The sequence below is a fragment of the Haemaphysalis longicornis genome, unplaced genomic scaffold, assembly GCF_048455015.1.
Source record: "Haemaphysalis longicornis isolate Haplotype H1 unplaced genomic scaffold, Haemaphysalis longicornis Haplotype H1 scaffold_7, whole genome shotgun sequence".
NCBI lineage: Eukaryota > Metazoa > Arthropoda > Arachnida > Ixodida > Ixodidae > Haemaphysalis > Haemaphysalis longicornis.
Window position 1 is genome coordinate 99,904,740 of NW_027526422.1, and position 20,957 is coordinate 99,925,696.

The following is a 20,957-nucleotide window of genomic DNA, read 5'->3' on the forward strand; positions in this document are numbered from 1 at the left end:
GCACGGAGGGAGTTTTTTTCTAGAGCTTTTTCGGCGTCTTCCCCGACGACGGAAAAAGTAGAGCACGAATCAGCGGTAATGTACACCCGGTGTCCTTGAGACGGGCACTGACATGCGGTAGCTTGTGCCGTTGCTCGCTGCATTGCAATTCGTCGCAGCCAGGAGTTTCATTTGCTGGAGACTTGTTTCTCGCGTTGAGCAGTGTTTTTCTAGCCTATTTTTCTCTTTACCTACTTTCCAGCAAGTTGGTATCTTTAGTGCCTGCAGAGCAAAGAAGCGAATAGTGGAAAGACATGACAAAATAATCCGTACCGGTAAGTCCAGTCTTTCAAGCGGAAGTTGTATTTCAAATACAAAGCGGCGCACTCGTTAAATCATCGTTAAAAATTTTCGCCAGTTTGAGGGTGAAATTAGTGCTTCAGTCACTTTTTCGCTGCTTTTCTCGCAAAGAATAACCGCTTTTTTCACATAACGAGCATTAAAAGTGCAGGTAAGTAAAGAAAGCTGGATAACGTTGTAGGCAAAACCAAACTGATCTGCACCAATGATACCCGGATTCTGGTGATAATAATAATTATTCGGAAAACAAATTACTGATCACGCCCACAACCCACAAGGCGATAATACAAACCGCAACACAATGACGTCGGCTTCATTTATTGCTGCTGAAGCTGTCATTCCGACGTGCAGTTAACGTCATTATAACTACGGCATCGGGACAGGCAAGTAACTTCGCTATAAGCAGTACTCTATTTGAAGCGTACAGAATATGCTTTCGATGTACTGACAAGCTTGACAAACCTTGACAAACTTCGAATCACAAGAACCCGAATCAGGTGATTTAGTTCAAGCTAGGTGTTATGTGGGTTGTTTTATGATGACATTGTTGCAAATTAGCGGAGAAGAAGCGCAGCAAGTGACGTCAGACACGGACTGTATTGTCGAGACAAGTAAATAAACAAGTACAGAAATTACGCACACATAGTAATCTAATCACTAGACTAAATATCCCAAAGTCCCACTCAAAATAGTTCTTGCTGACGTGTGGGAGTCGATGGCTTCGGAGCTATGGAGCTGTGCGCTTGCCGTTGGCACTCTCCTTTCAAGTGATGATGCGGCGCTGTTGCGCGTGCGCTCGTTGGTTACGGGAGAGCTCTACGTTGCGGACGCCCGGGCCTTCCCAGTCTCGAAGGTCATGAAGGAGGTGTGCCTCAAAGCGGCGGTACCCTGGGCATTGGCGCCCAGCCGGTAACTCCCGAACAACTCGTTTCTTGTGACACCCAAGCGGCTTGAAGACGCTGTTTCCTGCTCCCAGAAGAAAGGGGAGGATCAGACAGGCCAGGAGGAGGACGTGTCACGGCCTTGAACGTTCGCGACCAGCAGAGAACTCGGCGATTACCCCGTTCTTCCGGCCTCCAACTTGTCACATCACTTCCGCTTCTCTTCATCTTCCTCCTTCTTTCCGGCGTGCTCTTTTTTCTTTCCGCCCTCCGAACGAGCGCTTCGTTGTCTTCACTTCTTACTCCGGCTCCTGGTTCTTAAAAGCGCCTCCTCACACTAAGGGTCACTGTATAGGGAAAATATATACCTCCCTACTTGCGACTAAAAAGAAAAAAAAATAGCAAAGGAACACACAACCCTAACAACAATAAATCCCGAAAAAAGCCTGAGCAGTAGGATAACGAAAATTCCCCGCATTTCCCCGAGGGGAAGAATGTGAAAGTGCGAATGCATGAGTTGAATTTGCGCGGTTCGGTAATGTTCGCGAAAGAGAGATCACACACACACACACAACTACAAAGAAAGAAAGATGCATTTATTCACAGACACCTATTTGTGTTGTCGTTGTACTTGATTGCTAGAGCGGATCTCAGCTTTGAAATTTCGTGTCAGTACTCCTTTAAGCAGGTGCATTAGCCCTTCTCACGCCCGATTCTTGGCCAATCCCCCACGTGGGTATGTCCTGTCAGCGGCCAGGCTGCGCGCGCCCATCTCCACGTGCGCGGACATCGCCGGTGGACGCAGGTTCAGGGTCGCTGAAGAAGTGCATTCGCACTTAAAACATGGAGAGAGGCACTTGAATGCGATGAATCCGAACCCGCCAACGTTAGTGATGGCTGCTCGGAAGCTTACACCGTTTCCAGGTCGCCCGTCTGGATACGCATTTCAGCCACTGTTCTCCTCGTCGTCCCACACGCGGCATGAGTTCGCGCTGATATCCATAAGTCGCTGGTTCGAATCCGGATCGGCGAAATGTTTTTTTTTGTTTGTAGGAGGGCTGTTAATTTGCTCTGAAATCAATGAATTAAAAGAATAGTGAAAATGTATGTCTCTCAGCGTATTCTGGTGAGTTTGTCTTTTTTCAGGTGAGGTTTAACCACTGCACCTTTTCTCTGTGGGTCTCTGTCCACCGATCACGAGATTTTTCTACGAAGCGATTCTGCACTTGCCGTAACACTACGTGCAAGTAATTTAATTTCGTTGCTACAGTCTGCAAAGGTAGCACAAAAGGTAGCTCGCTTTCGCTCACCACTCATCGTTTCACCTCGCACGTGAGTGTGTTCTGGACATTTACCAGGAGTCATGAAGCGGAACAGTGTTAGTGCATTACGGTGTCAGCAGGCCATCCAAATCATATTGCTAAATCACCACGCTACCAGAGAATTAATTCAGTGAGCCCCATAGCAGGAGCTCATTAACGACAATTTTCCGAGGCTAAAAGCAATCCCGCCATTAACAATTAACAGCCATCACAGCGAGCGGCTCCTGCGATGAATAGCCAACAACGAGTACAAGCGCAATAGCGGCGCTCACCGCGGTAAACGCCGCAAACACCGCAAGTATAGTGAATGCACTCGCCAGTGGCGAGTGGGGCTCCCCGCGAGTTGCTTGCACTCGCGAGGGGTGAGTGGGGCTCGCACTCACTCGCACTCACACTTGCCAGTCCAAAATGATGGCACGGTTCACTCACCACTCAATAATGAGTGGTGAGTGGTGAGTAAGATGATGATGATGATGGTTGGTGTTTAATGGCGCGAGGCTAACATGGGCAAAGAGCGCCAGAGAAGAAGTTATTGAATAATTGATGAGACCGTAAATACTAAAACCTATGAGTAGAAGTAAAAGTGACGAAAAACAAAAGACAATGTAGATGGCTGGCGTACAGGGCCAGGATGATTACACGTGATATGACAAGAGCTACAGAAATTTTACCTCAGCTAAGAACTTAAGAACACGTTGACTAGAAAACATTCGTTCGTCGGCTAAAAAATGGCCGCGTATCTGCTCCTTTCGTTGAAAATGTCGACAAATCACGATAGTCTTTGTCGACATTTGCCAAGTAAATGCCTCCCTTCGCTTTCCCGCTCAGCTCTCATGTTGTTTCTCTTGCGTCGCGCTCCTGCCAAGCTAAACACGCTTAAGGTTTGCTCAAGTCAGTTTAAATTTACCGCGTTCCACTGCTCCAGGCCGGGTGCCTCGATGCCAGCGCTGCCGTGCGGCAGAGACGCGCGTGAATCAAGGCGCCCTATTTCAACGTTTACAGAACCGCGTTGCCCTAGTCCACGTGCGTTCCAAGGACAACGTAGAACCCATCTAGTGGAACCTTTCGTAACTGTGGCCGCTTGATTTCTTAAAATGCCACCAGAAGCTATAGTGCCGTGGGCGACAGCAGGCGACAGCGTTAATTTTTTTTTCTGCACTGGATGTAGTATTTTATTTCGCAAAAGTAAAGCATCCATGAATTTTTTTATAAAGGAACGCTGTAAATATCCCTTGTGTATTAATTTTTGTCTTATATTTACGTAATGTCTTGTTCTTGTACAACAATGTTGACAAGTATGAACATATAAACCGGACTTAGATGTTTAGGTTTGGCTATGAGTATATAAGACTATTGCGCAGACTTCGTTTCACTTTTGCCGGGTGGCTCAATCGAGTCACAGACAGACAGACAGACAGACAGACAGACCAAAATTTCTGGGTTTAAGTAGCCCAAGAAAGACTATCGAAGTGGAATGTGTCGTCTGTATAATTCAGGGAAATGTTTGTGTCGTGTTGTGTCAAGTGCCTTGCTTGTGATTAGTATATGGACTACGTATGGGTCCCTTCCACACCTGCTACACATGGGTCGCGAAGATCCAGTGAGCAGGTGGGAGTGCGTTACATGTGTGTGGCCTGTCCACAGACTAGCCAGGGTGACGTCAGTGTATCTGTTGTGTGAATCAGTTGTGTAGCGTTCCAATTGTGGTTTAATTACGTGTAGTTTGTTGTCTGTTTGTTGACTCCAGTGTATTTCCCATGTGTTACGAAGCTGTCGTCTGACGTGTGTCTAGGTTGGTGTAAGGTACTGTTGCTATGTCAACTGCAGTCATGAGAGCAGCAGCACCAGCCATTTGATCAGCGGTCTCATTGCCAGGGTTTCCACAGTGACCTGGTACCCAGGATAAAGTTATTTCAAGGTTTGAGCCATATGACGGAGTGGTGAGTAAGGGGTTGACAGTGCACTCGCGAATGAGGGAGAGGGAGAGATCCAACTTTATTTAAAGCGGCCCATGTCCGGGCTGCCGAAAATGGGGTTCTGTTGGGCCTGGAATGCGTTCAGGCGGGAATTCCGCTGGTGTCAGGGCCCCGCACGCGGCCAATGTGCCGGGCGAGGCGAGGCGAGGCGAGGCGAAAGGATGCGGCGAAGATCTCGGAGGAGCGGCCCAGCTTTCCCATGAGTATGATCCTGCCGACCTATGTGAGGACGTGCATAGGCGGTGCCTTCGTATTTCCCTTATACAGTAACAGCCACGTAAACAATATAGCCTTGTTTTCGCGTTACTCGAGGTTTGTCAAGGTGTTTACTGCAGTACCTGAAAAGCATATACGCTCCGCTTTAAATAAAGTACTGCATATAGCGAAGTTAGTTGCCTGTCCCGATGCCGTAGTTATAATGACGTTAACTGCACGTCGGAATGACAGCTTCAGCAGCAATAAATGAAACCGACGTCTTGTGTTGCGGATTGTATCATTGCCTTGTGGGTTGTGGGGGTAGTCAGTAATTTGTTTTCCGAATAATGTTTAATATCGCAAGATTCCAGGGATGATTGGTGCAAATCAATTTGGTTTTGCCTAAAATGTTAGCGTTATTTTTCACTTACCTGCACTTTTAATACTCGTTATGTAAAAAATGATTATTCTATGTGAGTAAAGCAGCGAAAAACTCACTGAAACACTGATGTCACGCTCAAACTGGCGAAAATTTTGACGATGATTTAACTATTGCGCCTTTCTGTATTTGTAAGAGAACTTCTGCTTGAAAGACTGGACTTACCGGCATGGATTAGTTTTAATTGTATTTCCACTCTTAGCTTCTTTGCGCTGCAGGCACTAAAGATGCGAGCTTGTTGTAAAGTAGTCAAGAAAACAATAGGTTGGAAAAACACTTCTTAACTCAAGGGACAAGTCTCAAGCAATCGAAACTCCTGGCTGCGGTGAATTGCAATGCAGCGAGTAACGGCACAAGCTACTTGATGTCAGTGGCCCCCTCAAGGACACCGCGTGTATAATACCGCTGATTCGTTCTTTCCTTTCTCTGTCGTGGGCGAAGACGCACAAAAGGCTCAAGGAAAAACCTCTCTCTGTGCCCGTCGATAGCTCAGTTGGTAGAGCGGTGGACTGTAGAAGGCTCGTACTGGTATCCATAGGTCGCTGGTTCGAATCCGGCTCGACGGAGCGTTTCTTTTTAATGTCCCTTCGTTCCTCTAAAGTGCCTCTAAAACATTTCGTTGGATCAAAAGGTCCCTTTTCTGCTCCACGACCTCAGTTCGTAAACTTTCCTGCGAAAGTTACTTCTGAAGTAAACTCGAATATGTTGTTGCAATGTTGAATCCACACCAATCTTACTTAACTGACGCCCTTTAAGCCATTCAGAATCGCGCGGCTCGCTTCAAAAACTTCCAAGCACAATTTCCGCACAAGTGTTACTACTACACAAATATCACTGTCCCTCAACTTACTGGACCTTAGACGAAAAAGCATGCCTCAACTTGTTCCTTGAACTGTATTTCAGTTTTGCTTACTTACATATCTCCGTTTTTCTTCAACCAATTCGAACTTCGCGCCGTCTTTTTAATTACTTGAGTGTTCAAAATTTCAAAGGTTCGACTAACGCTTTCAAGTAATCCTTTCTTCCGTTAACTATTGAAAATTAGATCGACTTCCAAATCCGATACCCGATGAGCGAAATCCCCTTAGTTTAAAACATTGCTCGAAACACGTTTTAAAACTATACCATCTAATGTCTGTGTATTAGATGCATGAGTAGCTGCTTTTTTATATTTTGCACTTTCATGCCAGTTTGAGTTATGTAACGAGTTTTTCTTTTATTATTGCACGGTAATCCAAATTTTCAATTATATCTTGCTTTGTGTTCTTGGTCTGCAATTGCCTTTGTGTATGCTTGTAATCCCCCCCCCCTTATGTAATACACAGCCAGGGGCCCATAAGGGCAAATAAATGGTGATGACGCAGGTGATATTTTCATTCAGTGTTTCCAGCGCATTATGGGCTAGTTGATTGATACGTCATTGTTTCGTAGGGTGGCATGGGAAGATATACTTGTCTGGGGGACACCATGTGATAGATGTTGAGCGCAAAAAAATTACACCATCTTCCCGTGGGGAACCCTGATGAGGATGCGAAGCATCGTGGCGGTTCCGTGTGGTTCCACTGTGGTGCCGTTATGTTGAATGATCTGGTTTTTACTAGCGCCAGAGGGAATTCCGCGTCCGGGTCCATACCGGTGGCAAAGACACGCAAGTGCTGTTGTGTTACGGTGAGTAGGCGGTGGTTCTCGAGGCGCCGAAACTCGTCCATCATGTTCTTGTCGATGTTGTCTCTGTGGTAGAATCGGTAGTCTCCGTCAGCTTTGGTGACGTAAAGGTTGTTGACATTGGTGCACCGGCTGAGAGCAATGTACACGCCCTCCTCTTCGCAGCTTTGTTGTTGTTGTTGTTGTTGTTGATCCTGATACTTAATGGCGCATACCCAATCAGGGGATCGGCCAAACAACAGAGGATTGTAAAAATGAATGGTACTCTTATCAATTCACGACACGCCTAGGAAGGATAATTTAGATCAGTTGGTTTTGAGAAGAAAAAAAAAAAAACTGGAAAATTAAAGCGAGGATGACCAATCTCAATCATAAAGAGAATCGTTTAGAATTTTCAATGTAGCGCAGGAGAGCAGTGCATACATCCCGGCGGCAAAACCCCGTTTCGGATGCCCCGAACGATAGAGCACCACGAACAGACGAAGTACCAGCCTCAGCGTAAGTAAGATGGTCGGATCCACGCACAGAGGTAGTGGGAGTAGACGAGACTTTAACTGAATCCGAGACAAGATTAGCTGCTGAGAGCAGCGGACCTTCAGGGGCGGTGGAAACTTGTTGGATCACTTGAGGAGAAGAGGTACACGAAAGCGGAGCGGGCTGCAAATATGGCGCCAGCTGAGTCACCACTGTGCGGGACACGCACTCGATTATGCTGGAAGTTAACTGGGTGATAACTGAACTGACACTTTTCTCAACGGCCGCCGCAACCACGGAAGCAAAAGCTGGGTCAGCGAGGGAAGGCTGTTGGATCTTGGCAACCGCTTTTTCCACCGCGGCAACAATGGTACTGACTACGGCTGCGTCAGCGAGTGATGGAGATTGTTTGGCAGTAACTCCAGCGTACCCATGTGTCCTTTCTTTGACAATGGCAACAGCATCCCCGCGCGAGCAGCGACGCTTACCCATGACCTCAACCACTTGGACTTCTTGAGCTCTAGCAGGGCAATTAGAATAGTCAGCTGGGTGTGCCGCTCCACACAAACAACATTTGGCATCTTGGGCAGTGCATAGCTCGACAGAATGGCTCTCACCGCATGCGCGACACCGGGGAGACGATTTGCACGCCCTGGATGTGTGGCCAAAACGCCAACAGCTGTGGCACTGAAGTGGCCGAGGAGAGAGAGGTTCCACACGGTAAATGAGTGGCCATACTTTAATCTCCGATGGACATGCGGTCCCTACAAATGTAGCGATGACAGATTCTGTTGGCACCCTGTTTTTCTCTACAGCACGGCTGCAACGGTAAACTGACGTGACTCCCGCTACCGAAAACTGCTCTAGTACCTCCTGAGGTGGCATCTGAACATCAACACCTCGAACGATGCCCTTCACGCAAGCAAGGTGAGGGGGGATAAATGCACTCACCTGAATAGAGGCAAACATTGTACATTTCAAGAGGTCAGCGACACAGGTCTCGTCTGACGATCGGCACAAGACGCCACCTTTGCCAAACGGGCGAACCTCCGTAATGTGCTCGAACTTCTCAGTAGCCGCTCGAAGTGCCGCCTGTACAGCCCGCGGGTTTTTCAGCCGGATGAATCCGCCGCTTACTGGCACCAGGGCCACGGGGATGCTGCCCACCCCACTGCGCTTTAGGGCTTCCAATTGCACGTCCTGCGGACGAATGGAGGCCGCCCAGGGGGAATTCCCCTGGCCAGGCGACTCAAAAGACATCCAGGCGCGGAAACCAGCAACCTGGAAGAAAAGAAGACCAAAAGAATGACGGAAAACAACCGCTAATCTGCCTGAAGGTTGGCCGATCACCTGAACCAGGAAAGCAAAAAACCAAGCGGCTTAGAAGCAAGCGACCACGCTGGCAGACACGTCAGCCACCCGTTGCTCTGCCTTCTCTCTTCTCGTTCTTCTTCTTCTTCGGCGGTTCCCCTACGGGAAGATGACGATGGTGGTTGAACGCGAACCTATCTCGTGATGGATTCTTTGGTTGGCCAATCCCTAGGGGCATCCTGCCACAATCAGCATCAGAGGCGCTGCGGACGGGGCTGGTTGAGCTGCAAGGCGCGTGGCGCTTCCCGCCACAGCTTTCCCACGGGAAATTCAGCATCCCCCTCTAAAGTTTTCAGTTCGTCGTTTCCGTTGACGTTCAGCTTCGCGTGCCTTCGTTGTATCAGTAGCTTCTTGACGTAGTTTCAATGAGTCAAGAACATAAGGCGCGTTCGTAGCACTTGGTCCTGTCCCGGATTTGTAGCGTAGTGGGAAGAGCACCGCGTACCTCCCGTTGCGGCCAGAGAGTCGTGGGATCGAAACCGGGCGCCGCTAACTATTTATTTTTTTTATAGTGTAGTATCGCGGAGCTGTGGGTGTAAGGAGGAGAGTTGCGCATGCGCAGTGAGCGTGTGGACGGCGCCGCTATCAACGACGGAGGACCAGGCGAGCCTAAGAAATGCTCCGCATTAAAAAAAAAAAAAATCCATGCCGTCCCCAAGATTTGAAACTGGGTTATTGCGGCCAAAACGCAAGGTATTAGCCTCTATACGATCACAGCTGCCCCGAAGGACGTAGAAGCGCTCAAAACAGAATCTGGTGCTCCCAAGGAGCAAGTCCTGCTTTCTATTTTGCTTAACGGTATCACAGTAAGAAGGTAGATAAATTCGACGAGTGCCTGCTATTTTGTAAGAATTGTCACTCTGCCTCTGCGTCTGAGGAACATTATGTTTCGTTAAAAAAGCTAAAGCAATTCGCCAACGCCGACAGTTTCTCTGATTTTTGCTTTTTCATATCTTTTTTGTTTATTGATCTGCGGGTGGAGTTTAGTTGAACGTTTGCGATTTCGTGAGTTTTATTTTTAGTTTTATTTTTCAGCTTTTTTTGTCAAATGGATGATTGTTAGAGATAGTACTTTTGCAATTTTGTTCATTCATATCAAGTTTCTTAGAGTTTGTATTTTCCCTGTTTGTTTTGATTTATACACGTAATGCTTTGCAATTTCTTGATTTTTGCTTAGTATTGTTACTTTTTACGTAGTTTCTCTTTTCGTTTACTGCAACAGATAGCAATTACTTCATTTTCTTTCTTTACTTCAATTTACTTACAATTTACTTACTTCAATTACTTCATCTCAAGTTGAGTGATTTAGCATGATTCGTGTACATCTTTTGTGCTGCTTGGTTTTCCCTCGTAAAAATTTAACTATACACTATGGTGCCTATTAGATGCATCAATTTCACCCACTACGCATTTTTGTGAAGATTGAAGGCACTGTGGCGTCCGTATTGGCGTTCTCATCAAAGAATCTTCACGGCTTAAAAAAGAATTTACCGAAGTTACTGTGATGGTGTTGCTGAAATTGAAGCTAGTGGGTGTTTGATAGAAACCCTGGTGGCTAATTTCATCAGGTTTTCGGATGTACTGGCTTTTGTGCTGCAAAGTGTTTCTGCCATGGTGTAAGGTTCTATAATACACCATGTAAATTATTTTGGTACTGTTATTCTGTTGTTTGCTGGCGCTTCCGCAACTACTTTTTTTGCACGTGAACTTGCAATAGGGTCGTTTGCATCATTCACAAAATCAACCAACTCTGAGAAATATTTTCCGGAAGGCTCTCGTCCAAAACCACTACACAGCAAACGTAAGAAGTCGGTCCTTTTGAGCTATATCGAGATGTTATTTACACGGCATCTACAAACCATTTTTCTTTTTGATAAGCAGTTATCTCTAGCAGATAACCACGCTTGACACGTAGTTGATAATTGCGTCACAACTCAGAAAACAGCCATGCAATAAATATGCTTGTTAATAGTGTTAGGTTTCCTCGACAACGATTAATTAATTCACAAGTGTGCTTTATTTCGCACTGAAATGTTTCCTGGACTCCTGGCACATAGCATTTGTCTAAAGAAACCACAGATGGCGTTGGCACCTATGGCTGCTAATTTCTATGAGCTGAAGTACTGCTATCATGAAGCGGCAAAATTGTTATCACGCATATGATGTGTTTCTTATGCGTTAACCAGGTAATTAAATAATTATTGATATCTTCTAAAAATTCGGTTTAGAACAGGGAAACTTCTAGGAAAGACTCCTTAGGTTTTAATATGGGTCATTACAGTTGCTTATAAGAAGCGCAAACTATTTGTGATGATTCCAATTTACAGTTAGTCGGAAGGTAGCTGACAATTTGGAGTATTTTACAAAACGCCGGTTTCCTTAATTTATTTACTTGTTTATTTGTTTCATTTTTGAATTCTTCGACTGGCAGAATTTTTGAGAAGGCGACAAGTCGATTTATATAAGGGGACCCAAGTGGACTGCAACCCCTAAGGGCTGGCGTATAGAATCAATCCCACTTAAGAATATCTAAACATTTTAAGCATTACCATGAAATGCTAAAACAAAGTTTAGTAGCTTAATTTAGTTTGAAGAATATCAAACTGTACTGCGAAATGCCAGGAGTGGCGATACGTCTGCTTATGCACGACGTGAGCCGCTTTTGTGCTTGGACTTTATCGGCGTTGTAGCTCGGATGGTAGCGCGCTCACTTAGCATGCGAGAGGTACGGGGATCGATACCGCGAACCTCCACGCCTTTGATAGCACGAAAGTTTCTTTTATTTATCGCATGCACTGCGAACGACGTTTCTGGACGCCGAACACACTGCTCTTGAGACCAAATGCGCTTTCATGGTTTGTCAACCGGCCGCTTCTTCACCGAACAGGATTTAGCCGGCTAGATTACAGCGAGCGTGTTTATATTCACGCCTGTTTAAATAAGTTGTGAAATTAGAATTCTTAGACAGGAGCGGAGGATAAGACTCACGATCAAGTCAATTTTTAATTATAGTAGTTACAGAATTGAAGTGGATCGGTCGATCATCATACAGCAGGAGTATCTTGTAGTTAGCGCGTGGACGGTCGCTCTTACGCAAGTCAGGCATCTGGTGGAATGCTAAAGATTTACCCAGCCATCGATCACGTGTAAGAATGGTTACGGCTCGTCATATAAAACTCAAATACCATGTGTGAATGGACAATCAAATGAAGACACACATCTACCATGACCACGTGCCACGAAGAACACCAAGAAACCTTAATCGAAGTACCGGCGCTTCTCGAATCAGTGTTCAATGTGAAGGTCTTTGAGTGAAACGTAGAAAACAACAAATGCGAAGTCCTATCCCAGCTAGAACTAGGTAAGCTCTAAGGGAAGTTTTAAGTTTTCTACTATGATTGAACGTGGCGTCGAATAGCAGCAGCCAATGACGCTGGTATGTGTGAGGGATGAAGGTCCCTGTTATGAGTCTGAACCAGCCCTGTCTCCTTCGTCTTAGTCCTGTTTTTAACGCGCTTTTTTTTCTACTTAAAAGGCGCATCCTCAACAAATCCTACAACATGCTGGGATGGAAATTGAATTATTAGGTAAAAACACGAAGAATGTCCAATTAATGAGAGGTTTTCTTCAAAATGTGCGAGTGAGAAAAAACTCTCTTCACATTTTTTTTTTATCCAGAGGTCCCGAAAATGAAAAGCCGGGAAGGTACGCGGTTTGAAGGCGTTAACTCCACCTAGTGATGTTCCGTACCCACACCGTCTCATTTCGCCATCGTGGCATCCATCGGCAGTTCAGCCGCTTTGCATCCTGTGCCTCCTGAGCTGACGACGTAGTTGGCGTGGCTCCATTAGCCTGCCCTGAAAAGCGGCACAGTGGACGGAGAAATGCAAGCCGTCCTGCAAAAAAGATTGGCGAAAGGGCAGCGTACGGCTATCGTACCTATCTAAATTTCAGTGAGGGTTTTGTCTGCCCTGAAAGGTTGGACTCCAGACGTTGGGCGGCTGAGATAGAACAATTGAGCGACAAAGCAGCCAGCCTGTTGCTCAACAACTGACGCTCCTACGCCGGCTTGCTCGCTCAAAACGTTTACTAAATAGAAATAATATACCTCGTGTATGTTCCAGCCAACCCGTTATGTGACTGAAAATTTTAACTCCAACCGACAGAAACAAACTGTTTTGAGTCCACGTTTTGAAGAGCACGTTTTGAACAAACGTTTGGAACAAACTTTCGAAGCGCAGTAAGTCAACTTTTGTAGCGAAAAAAACGCTGAATTGGCATTTCGGGTTTTACTCAGAATATGAGCTATCAACAACAAAATGGTTTGTATAGTAACAGCGAATCTGTTTAGCCATTCGTAAATTTTCTTGACGAAATTAAACATACAATGAAATTGCTCAGCGCGCGCGAGAGAGCGCGGGCCTCGCAGACCGCCCGGCATGCCGTTAACAAAGCGAAGAAAATGCCTTGCGCTCGTGTGTGCACGCATAGCAACGACTGCCCAACGTCCCCTACGCAGGTTTGTCAAGCCAACCTTACCTACTTAGGGAGACTGGCTGAGATTGCGGTGACCGCACGGGAGTGAAAAACCCTAGAAAATGCCGCTCGTGTGTGCGCGTGTGCGTCCAAATTTCCAACGCGGGTATGGCGTCTTCCGACTTCATCATCCAACTTTCCCTGGTATCATTAAGCAGTCCTTGAGTCCGCAAAACAACAAACGTGGGTTTAGGCTTTTCAAATGACATCTATCACATTTCCATGGCTTGGAATATTTCTATCTGCTAGAGGCGCATCTCAACCGGTGTGCGCATAAATACAGGACATGCGCACCTTGCCAGAAAAAAAAAACATGAAAGGCGAAAAGCATATTTGGCAGCATTTGGCAGCAATTGGAAAAGCATATTATAGAGGTTCAATTTTACACTTTTCACGAAAGGCGTAAGCCGAACCGGCCTGAAAAAAAAAAATCACGCCATATCCACGGAAGGAATGATGATAAGTGGGGCGAAGCTCGAGAAGGGGAGATCATCGGTAACCGTAACTCTCCCGTGAAAGTTCGCCCATTACATCATTAAGAAAGACGTAAGACTGTGTGCGTACATTGTACAAATCAACTTTTATTTTGTTCTTTTATTTTGTTCTTGTTCGTTTGTTGTTGTTGTTGTAGGGTTCCTGAGGCTGCAAGCAAGCGCTCGTATCGGCAGGCAAACCCCGATGCAGTGAGAGCTCGCGAGGCGGCTGCAAAACGCATCAAGCGAGCTCAGCCCGAAGCTGCCGACGCGCGGTTTAAGCGCGACTTTCTAGACGAGATGCTTCGGCCTCTCTTTCGCGCATGGCGGGATCCTGTCGGCGAGCGCGCTCTGCCGCCGCCCTGCGCGCCCTCCGCTCCGCAGCCTTGTCAACAACCACCTCCTCCATCCGGTGACTCGTTGCGAAAGAGGAAGCGCGTCAACAGCGATTGCCTTTTATAGTGTCAGTCACGTGCGAGTGACGTCATCATGACGTCACTCACACCAGCGCCACCTGCGAGTGAGTCATCGAACTAGGCGGTCACGTAGCGCCACCTGCGAGTGAGTCATCGAACTAGGCGGTCACGTACCACGAGACACAAGGGATGGACAGACCCACGGCTTTAGGAGCTTCGCCCCTAAAAAAACGCAAAGACGCTACAAAGCTACGGAACCACGATAACTGAGCTGCATGCGGTCTTTATTAGTTGACTGAGGTAATGGAACTGAACATGCTGTCTCCCGTCCAAGCCGTTTTCAAAGAAATGCCACATGCCGTTCTCAAGAACTGGGAATATAGTAAACTGAACGAAGACTGGGCAACAACGGTCTGGCTCTGCGCATCCGCTGTTAAACGAGGTGCAGTAATCGAGGTAAAGTGCATTTTATCACCTCAAGCTGTCAAGGACTGAAGGTATTTTTAGGTCCGTGGTTAGCTCTCTTGCGCTTTGTTGGAATTGATTTAATTTTGGGCGTAAGCACTGGAAGCCTATCCCAGCAGGCTATGTTCGGCCGGGTTTTGCGGAGCCTCCAGAGCGCGCCTGCGCAATGTAGCGGTGAGAGCCGGCGCGCGGGAATCAGAGTACAGGTGCGCTTTGTGCAAAGCGACAATTTCACGTGGTAGTGCTCTTGAACAATTCCGCGCCTGTTATACCGTTACGCCTGTTACGCTTTTATAACGACTACAGATGGAACTTTGGCGAAATCTGTATTATTTCGGAAATGGCATGCCGTATACGTTTCGACATTCTCCGTATTTTTAAAATATTTTTCTTGTATTTTATTTGTTCGAAATTTCGTTTGACAAATTCTCTGAATTTACGTTATTACAACAATTGCATTAGGAACTTTCCCAAAATCTGCATTATTGTGGAAATGCTGGGCATTGCAGGGTTTGCCATTATCCGTAATTATGATATATTTTCTTATTTTTTGTTTTTCAAAACTTTGTTTGACCAATTATGTTCATTTACGCTATTTAACGATTACAGGTGGAACTTTTCCGAAATATTCATTATTTTCAAGTGGAATGCGGTATACATTTTGCCATTTTCCATACTTTTTAGATATTGTTACTATTTCTTTGTATTTCAAAATTTCGTTCGACCAATAATCTACATTTACGTTATTACAACGATTACATTTCGAACTTTCCTAAATCTGCGTTATTGTATACGGTTCGCCATTTTCTGTAATTATTTTATATTTTCTTTTTTTTTCTAGTTTTTTAAAATTTTCTGTGATCAATTATGTCCATTTACTCTATTATAACGACTACAGGTGGAGCTTTCCCGAAATCTGCATTATTGTGGAAATGGCATGCGGTTATACCATGACATATTTTTAAGATATTTTTCTTATTTTCTAGTTTTTCAAAATTTCTTTTGACCAACTATTTAGTTATTACAACGATGACATTTGGAACTTCCATGAAATTTGCAATATAATAGAAATGCAGGGCGTTACACTGTTCGCCATTTTCTGTAAGTATATTGTATTTTTCTTATTTCTGTAGTTTTAAAACAAAGCTTTCTACCTCTACCAGCCAACGGTTCTTTCGTGGCGTGCGGGACAAGAAACTCCCAACGCGGCTGGGGAGGCAGAGGGAAGTTTTCACTCACGGAGTACACTGTCTATGGCGCGGCGATAGTGCGATAGTACCTAGCGTTCCCCGTGCAACCCCGGCGGGCGCGTCGGTCGGACCCTTCTTACGGCTTTCTCGTCTGCTTTATCGACGGTGTTGCGCCTGTTTTGGCGCAGCTTGGCGTCCATTGCTCGCTTAATTCGCACGGCTTGATTCAACAGCACCTCCTGGGTAACCTGTACTCGACAGAATTAAGTTGTCGTGCGGCAACGATGCGTTAAGGATACGTTTGCAAGGCGGGAAAACGAAATGTAGAAACCACTGACGGACCGCTGGCTGCGAGAGAAACGCCACCTTTTGCGCGCTGCTTGTCACTGATGGGACTGCGTTTTCTTAGTTACTGAATACCAAATGGGGTGGGTTTTAACAGGTAGTACAAAAGACGAATGGAGCAACTGGTTCTGATAAATAACAATTACAAAAGTTCCCTTCGCTTTCTCGCAATTCCCAAACTTATGAAACTATTTAGTTTAAATCGGTATAAATGGGAATCACTAAACTCACATGCACGATAGATTCGCTGTCTGCGCTTGTGTCGCGCGGCGGTGTAGCACCGAGCTAGCACATCAGGATGGCTAGGTTCCGCTGTCTCACCCTTCGAAACACGCTCCTCTCGTTTTCTTTCTTCCAACTCAGAGCCGGGTTACAGCAGCGGCGTCCGCCGTTCGATCCCGGCACTGGCCGACGCTGCTGCGTTCGGGACGGCGCCCCCGCAAATTCCAGGTAACGGATCGCAGAATCTCTGGTTTCACTCTTTGCAGAGCCACGTTTGTGAATTAAAGTGACGTCACATGGACAATTGTTGTAAGAGTCGTTCACAGCTTTGATTTCCAACCACCTTCACAGCATGGATTGGAGCCAATGTTCTTTTTTCTTGAAATTCAGTTCGACCAATGATGTCCATCTGCGCTATTACAACGATTACAGGTGGAACTTTTCCGAAATCTGCATTATTGCTAAAACGGCATGTGGTATACGTTTGACATTTTCCGTATTTTAAAAATATTTTATTTTCTTGTATTTCAAACTTTGGTTCGATTAGTTATCTCCGTATATGTTATTACAACGATTATGTTCGGAAAGTTCGCGCAATCTGCATTATTATGGAAATGCAGGGCGTTACATGGTTCACCATTTCACGTAATTATTGTACAGTTTTCTTATTTTCTTCATGTTTCAAAATTTTGTTCGACCAATTATGTCCATTCACGCCGTTTGAACGACTATAGGTGGAACGTTCGCGAAAACTGCTTTATTCTGGAAGTGGAATTCCTATACATTTGACAAAGTCGATACTTTTTGAATATTTTTCTATTTTTTTGTTTTTAAAAATTTAGTTGGACCAATCATTTCCATTTACGTTATTACAACAAGTTAATTCAGAACTTTCGCAAACTATGCATTATTTAGGAAATGCAGGACGCTACAGGGTTCGGAATTTTTCGTAATTATTTTATATTTTTCCTGTTCTTGTAGTTTTTCAAAAAATGTCTTTCTGCCAATTATGTCCATTCATTCTATTGTGACGACTACAGGTGGAACTTTCGCGACACCTGCATTATTGTGGAAATGGCATGCCGTATACGTTTTGACATTCGCCTTATTTTTTAGATATTTGTATTAGTATTTCAGAATTTCTTTCGACTAATTATCTCCGTTTAAGTAATTACAACAATTTTGTCCAGAACTTTCGCGAACTCTGCATCATTGAGCAAATGCAGGGCGTTACACGGTTCGCCTTTTCCGTAATTATTTGAGAGGCACGAAGGGAGTTAAAATAACAAAAAATGCTCCGTCGAGCCGGATTCGAACCAGCGACCTATGGATACCAGTAGGAGTCTTCTACAGTCCACCGCTCTACCAACTGAGCTATCGACGGGCACAGAGGGTGGTATTTCTTAGAGCATTTTGCGCGTCTTCGCTGAAGACGGTGACAGCTGAGCACGAACCAGCGGCAATGTACACGCGGTGTCCTTGAGGCGAGCACTGACATCAGGTAGCTTGCGCCGTTGTTCGCTGCATTGGAATTCATCGCAGCCAGGAGTTTCAATAGCTGGAGAGTTTCAATAGCTGAGCGGTGTCTTTATATCCTATTGTTTTCTTTTCTTACTTCACAGCAAGTTGGCATCGTTAGTGTCAGCAGCGCAAAGAAGCGAAGAGTGGAAATACATGGAAAACTAATCCATGACGGTAAGTCCAGTCTTGCAAGGGGAAGTTATCTTAGAAATAAAAAACGGCGCAACTGTCCCCATGAAACATTTTCGCCAGTTTGAGGGTGACATCAGTGATTCAGGGAGTATTTTTCTGCTTTACTCACATAGAATAACCGCTTTTTTCACATAAGGTCTATTAAAAGTACCTAGAAGTAAACAAAGCAGGATAACGTTTTGGCCAAACCAAATTGATTTGCACCAATAATCCCGGCAGTCTGGTGATATTACTAATTATTCGGAAAACAAATGACTAATCACCCCCACAACCCGCAAGACGATAATACAATCCTCAACATAAGGATGTCGGCTTCATTTGTTGCTGCTCAAGCTGTCATTCCGGCGTCCAGTTAACAGTCGTTATAACTACAGCATCTGGAACACGCAACTAAGCTCGTTATAAGCAGTATTTTATTTAAAGCGAAGAGCATACACTTTACAGTTACTGCAGTAGCTACCTGACAAACTTCGAATCACAAGAACCCGAATCAGGTGATTTCGTTCAAGCTAGGGTTCACTGTATAGAGAAAATATGACGATACCTCCGTACGTCCATAGGGCTCTGTTATCGTGGGCCAGAAATTCCCTATAGTTTAGGAAATCTTAAACTGGAGGGACTACTTTTCGTATTTATTTATTTATTAACATACCTACATTCGCCGAAAGGCATTATTGTAGGGGTGTGTGGTACAGGAAAATAAACACAAAAAATCACACGCATGGCATAATGGTAACACGGAAAAAAAATCCAAAGAAAAACCAGCGCAAACAACAGACGACAGTGACACACTAAAAAAAAACAAAAAAACAAACACGTTTTAGAATATGTGACCATGCTAAAGTGCTGCCAGGGCTTCGCATACGGAGATTATACCGGACACAACGGATAAATGCAGATAACAGCAGTGCACTAAAAAAGAGCAAAAAATACCCATTATGTGCTCGTGCGCAAGTGCTGCCAGAGTGCAGCGGAAAACAGTTCAGTGGGGGCGGCAACAACGGTGTCGGGTAGGGCGTTCCACTCTTTAATCGACCGGGGAAACATGACGCTTGGAATGTAGATGTACGGCAATAATATTCGGCAATTTTTTCACTGTTGTCCCTTCGCGTAGACACATACGTAGGCGGATGAAGGTACAGATGTCGATCTATTGCCACCTCCTCACGCACAATCTGTTTCAAAAATAAACGCCTAGAAAAGGTTCGTCGCAGTTGTAGATTGTCCCATGAAATTGATCGTTTGAGGTCTGTAACGCTAATTCTGTAACTGTAAGAGTTAGTAACAAATCGTGCACCCAGATTTTGAATTGCCTTCAGTTTCTTTTTAAGGATCTTAGTGTTTGGGTCCCATACCATAACAGCATACTCTAAAATCGATCGTACGCTGGAAGAGTACAATATTTGTTTGACGTCTTGAGGAGCCTTATTAAAATTCCTTTTTATGAAGTTAAGAACACGTTCAGTTTTTAAGGTGATGTAGTCAACATGTTTATTCCATGAAAGGTCTGATGAAAAGAATACACCAAGATATTTAGCATGATCTACTTCTTCGATTGGAACGCTGCCTAAGTGGTAGTTTTGGATAATGTTAGCCCGTTTTCTGCTGAAGTTAATATGGCTACATTTTTGAGGATTAAGGTTCATGTGCCACTTATGGCCCCAGGCATCTTGAGTTAAGCCTTGGCAAAATGTATCCTGGAAAGCATCGACGCATACCGTGTAGAACAAACACCTGCTCAATGCCCTGACCCCACACGTGTATTTTCTGCAGCATGAAGTTTAGTTTTATAATAGGGCGATAAGACGTTATACGCACTGTAAAAGAAACTCCCCGAGAGGTTAGCGAACTGCGGGGAAGTCAGAAGGTGATGTGGCAACATGCTTCCCATGGTGATGGTGGTAACACGCATTTATTTTATGTACAAGGGATACAAAGACGCCATGTTACGCTTTAGCGAATTTCGGTGTCTAGGGGAGAGGCATTAGGTAATGGGAGTCGGGGAAAACTAGGATACACCCAATGGTACATCCAATTGGGTGTGGAATTAAAGAAAATAGTGAAGACCAGAGTTCTAGACGAAGTTTCGTAGAGCGGCGAGCAGGAAATAGGGAAAGCTGTATAGCTTTCCTTTGTAGCTGCACGGCTGCATTTAGGTGGATGTCAAACTTTCCATCACGGAAACTTACTCCAATTTGGGGATTTCCCCTAAATCTGGTCGAAAAGTGCACATATCGCAGCAGTTCAACCCGTAATCGCTATGATGGCGTAAATGGAGATAGCACGTCGTGCGAAATTTTGAAAAAAAACAAATAACATAAAAATATGAAAAATGGCGAAAAGTGTCGCACCCTGCATTTCCAGAATATTGCAGATATCGCGAAACTCCCATCTGTAATCGTTATAATAACGTAAATGGATATAATATGTCGAACGAAATTTCGAAATACTAAAGAAATAAGAAAAATATAATTACACAAAATGGCGAGCCGTGTAACGCCCTGCATTTCCATCATTAGGCAGGCTTCGCGAAAGTTTCAACTGTTATGCTTGCAATAGCGTAAATGGAGATAATTAATCGAACGAAATTTTCAAATGCTAAAATATAGGAAAAATATTTTAAAAATACGGAGAATGTCGAAACGTATACCGCATGCCATTTCCACAATAACGCAGATTTCAGGAAAGTTCAACCTGTAGTCATTCCAATAGCTTAAATGGAAAGAATTGATCTAAGGAAATTTTGTAAAAATAAAGAAATAAGAAAAATATAGTATAATTACAGAAACTGGCGAGCCGTGTAACACCCTGCATTTCATTAATAATGCAGATTTTGACAAAGTTTCAAGTGTACTCGTTGTAATAACGAAAATGGAGATAATGAGTGGAACGAAATTTTCAAATACTAAAAAATAGTAACAATATCTAAAAAGTA

At 44.8% G+C, this 20,957-nt stretch overlaps 2 non-coding genes across 2 annotated transcripts; one reads left to right on the forward strand and one right to left on the reverse strand.

The window, feature by feature from the left end:
* The first annotated feature begins 5,630 nt into the window (after nucleotides 1-5,630).
* Nucleotides 5,631-5,718, forward strand: Trnay-gua (transfer RNA tyrosine (anticodon GUA)). Its single transcript is given in 2 exon segments — nucleotides 5,631-5,667; nucleotides 5,683-5,718. It is a non-coding gene; the product is annotated as a tRNA-Tyr (tRNA).
* An 11,887-nt stretch (nucleotides 5,719-17,605) lies between these two features.
* On the reverse strand, nucleotides 17,606-17,693 carry Trnay-gua (transfer RNA tyrosine (anticodon GUA)). The gene is given in 2 exon segments: nucleotides 17,606-17,641; nucleotides 17,657-17,693. It is a non-coding gene; the product is annotated as a tRNA-Tyr (tRNA).
* Between the last annotated feature and the right edge of the window lie 3,264 nt (nucleotides 17,694-20,957).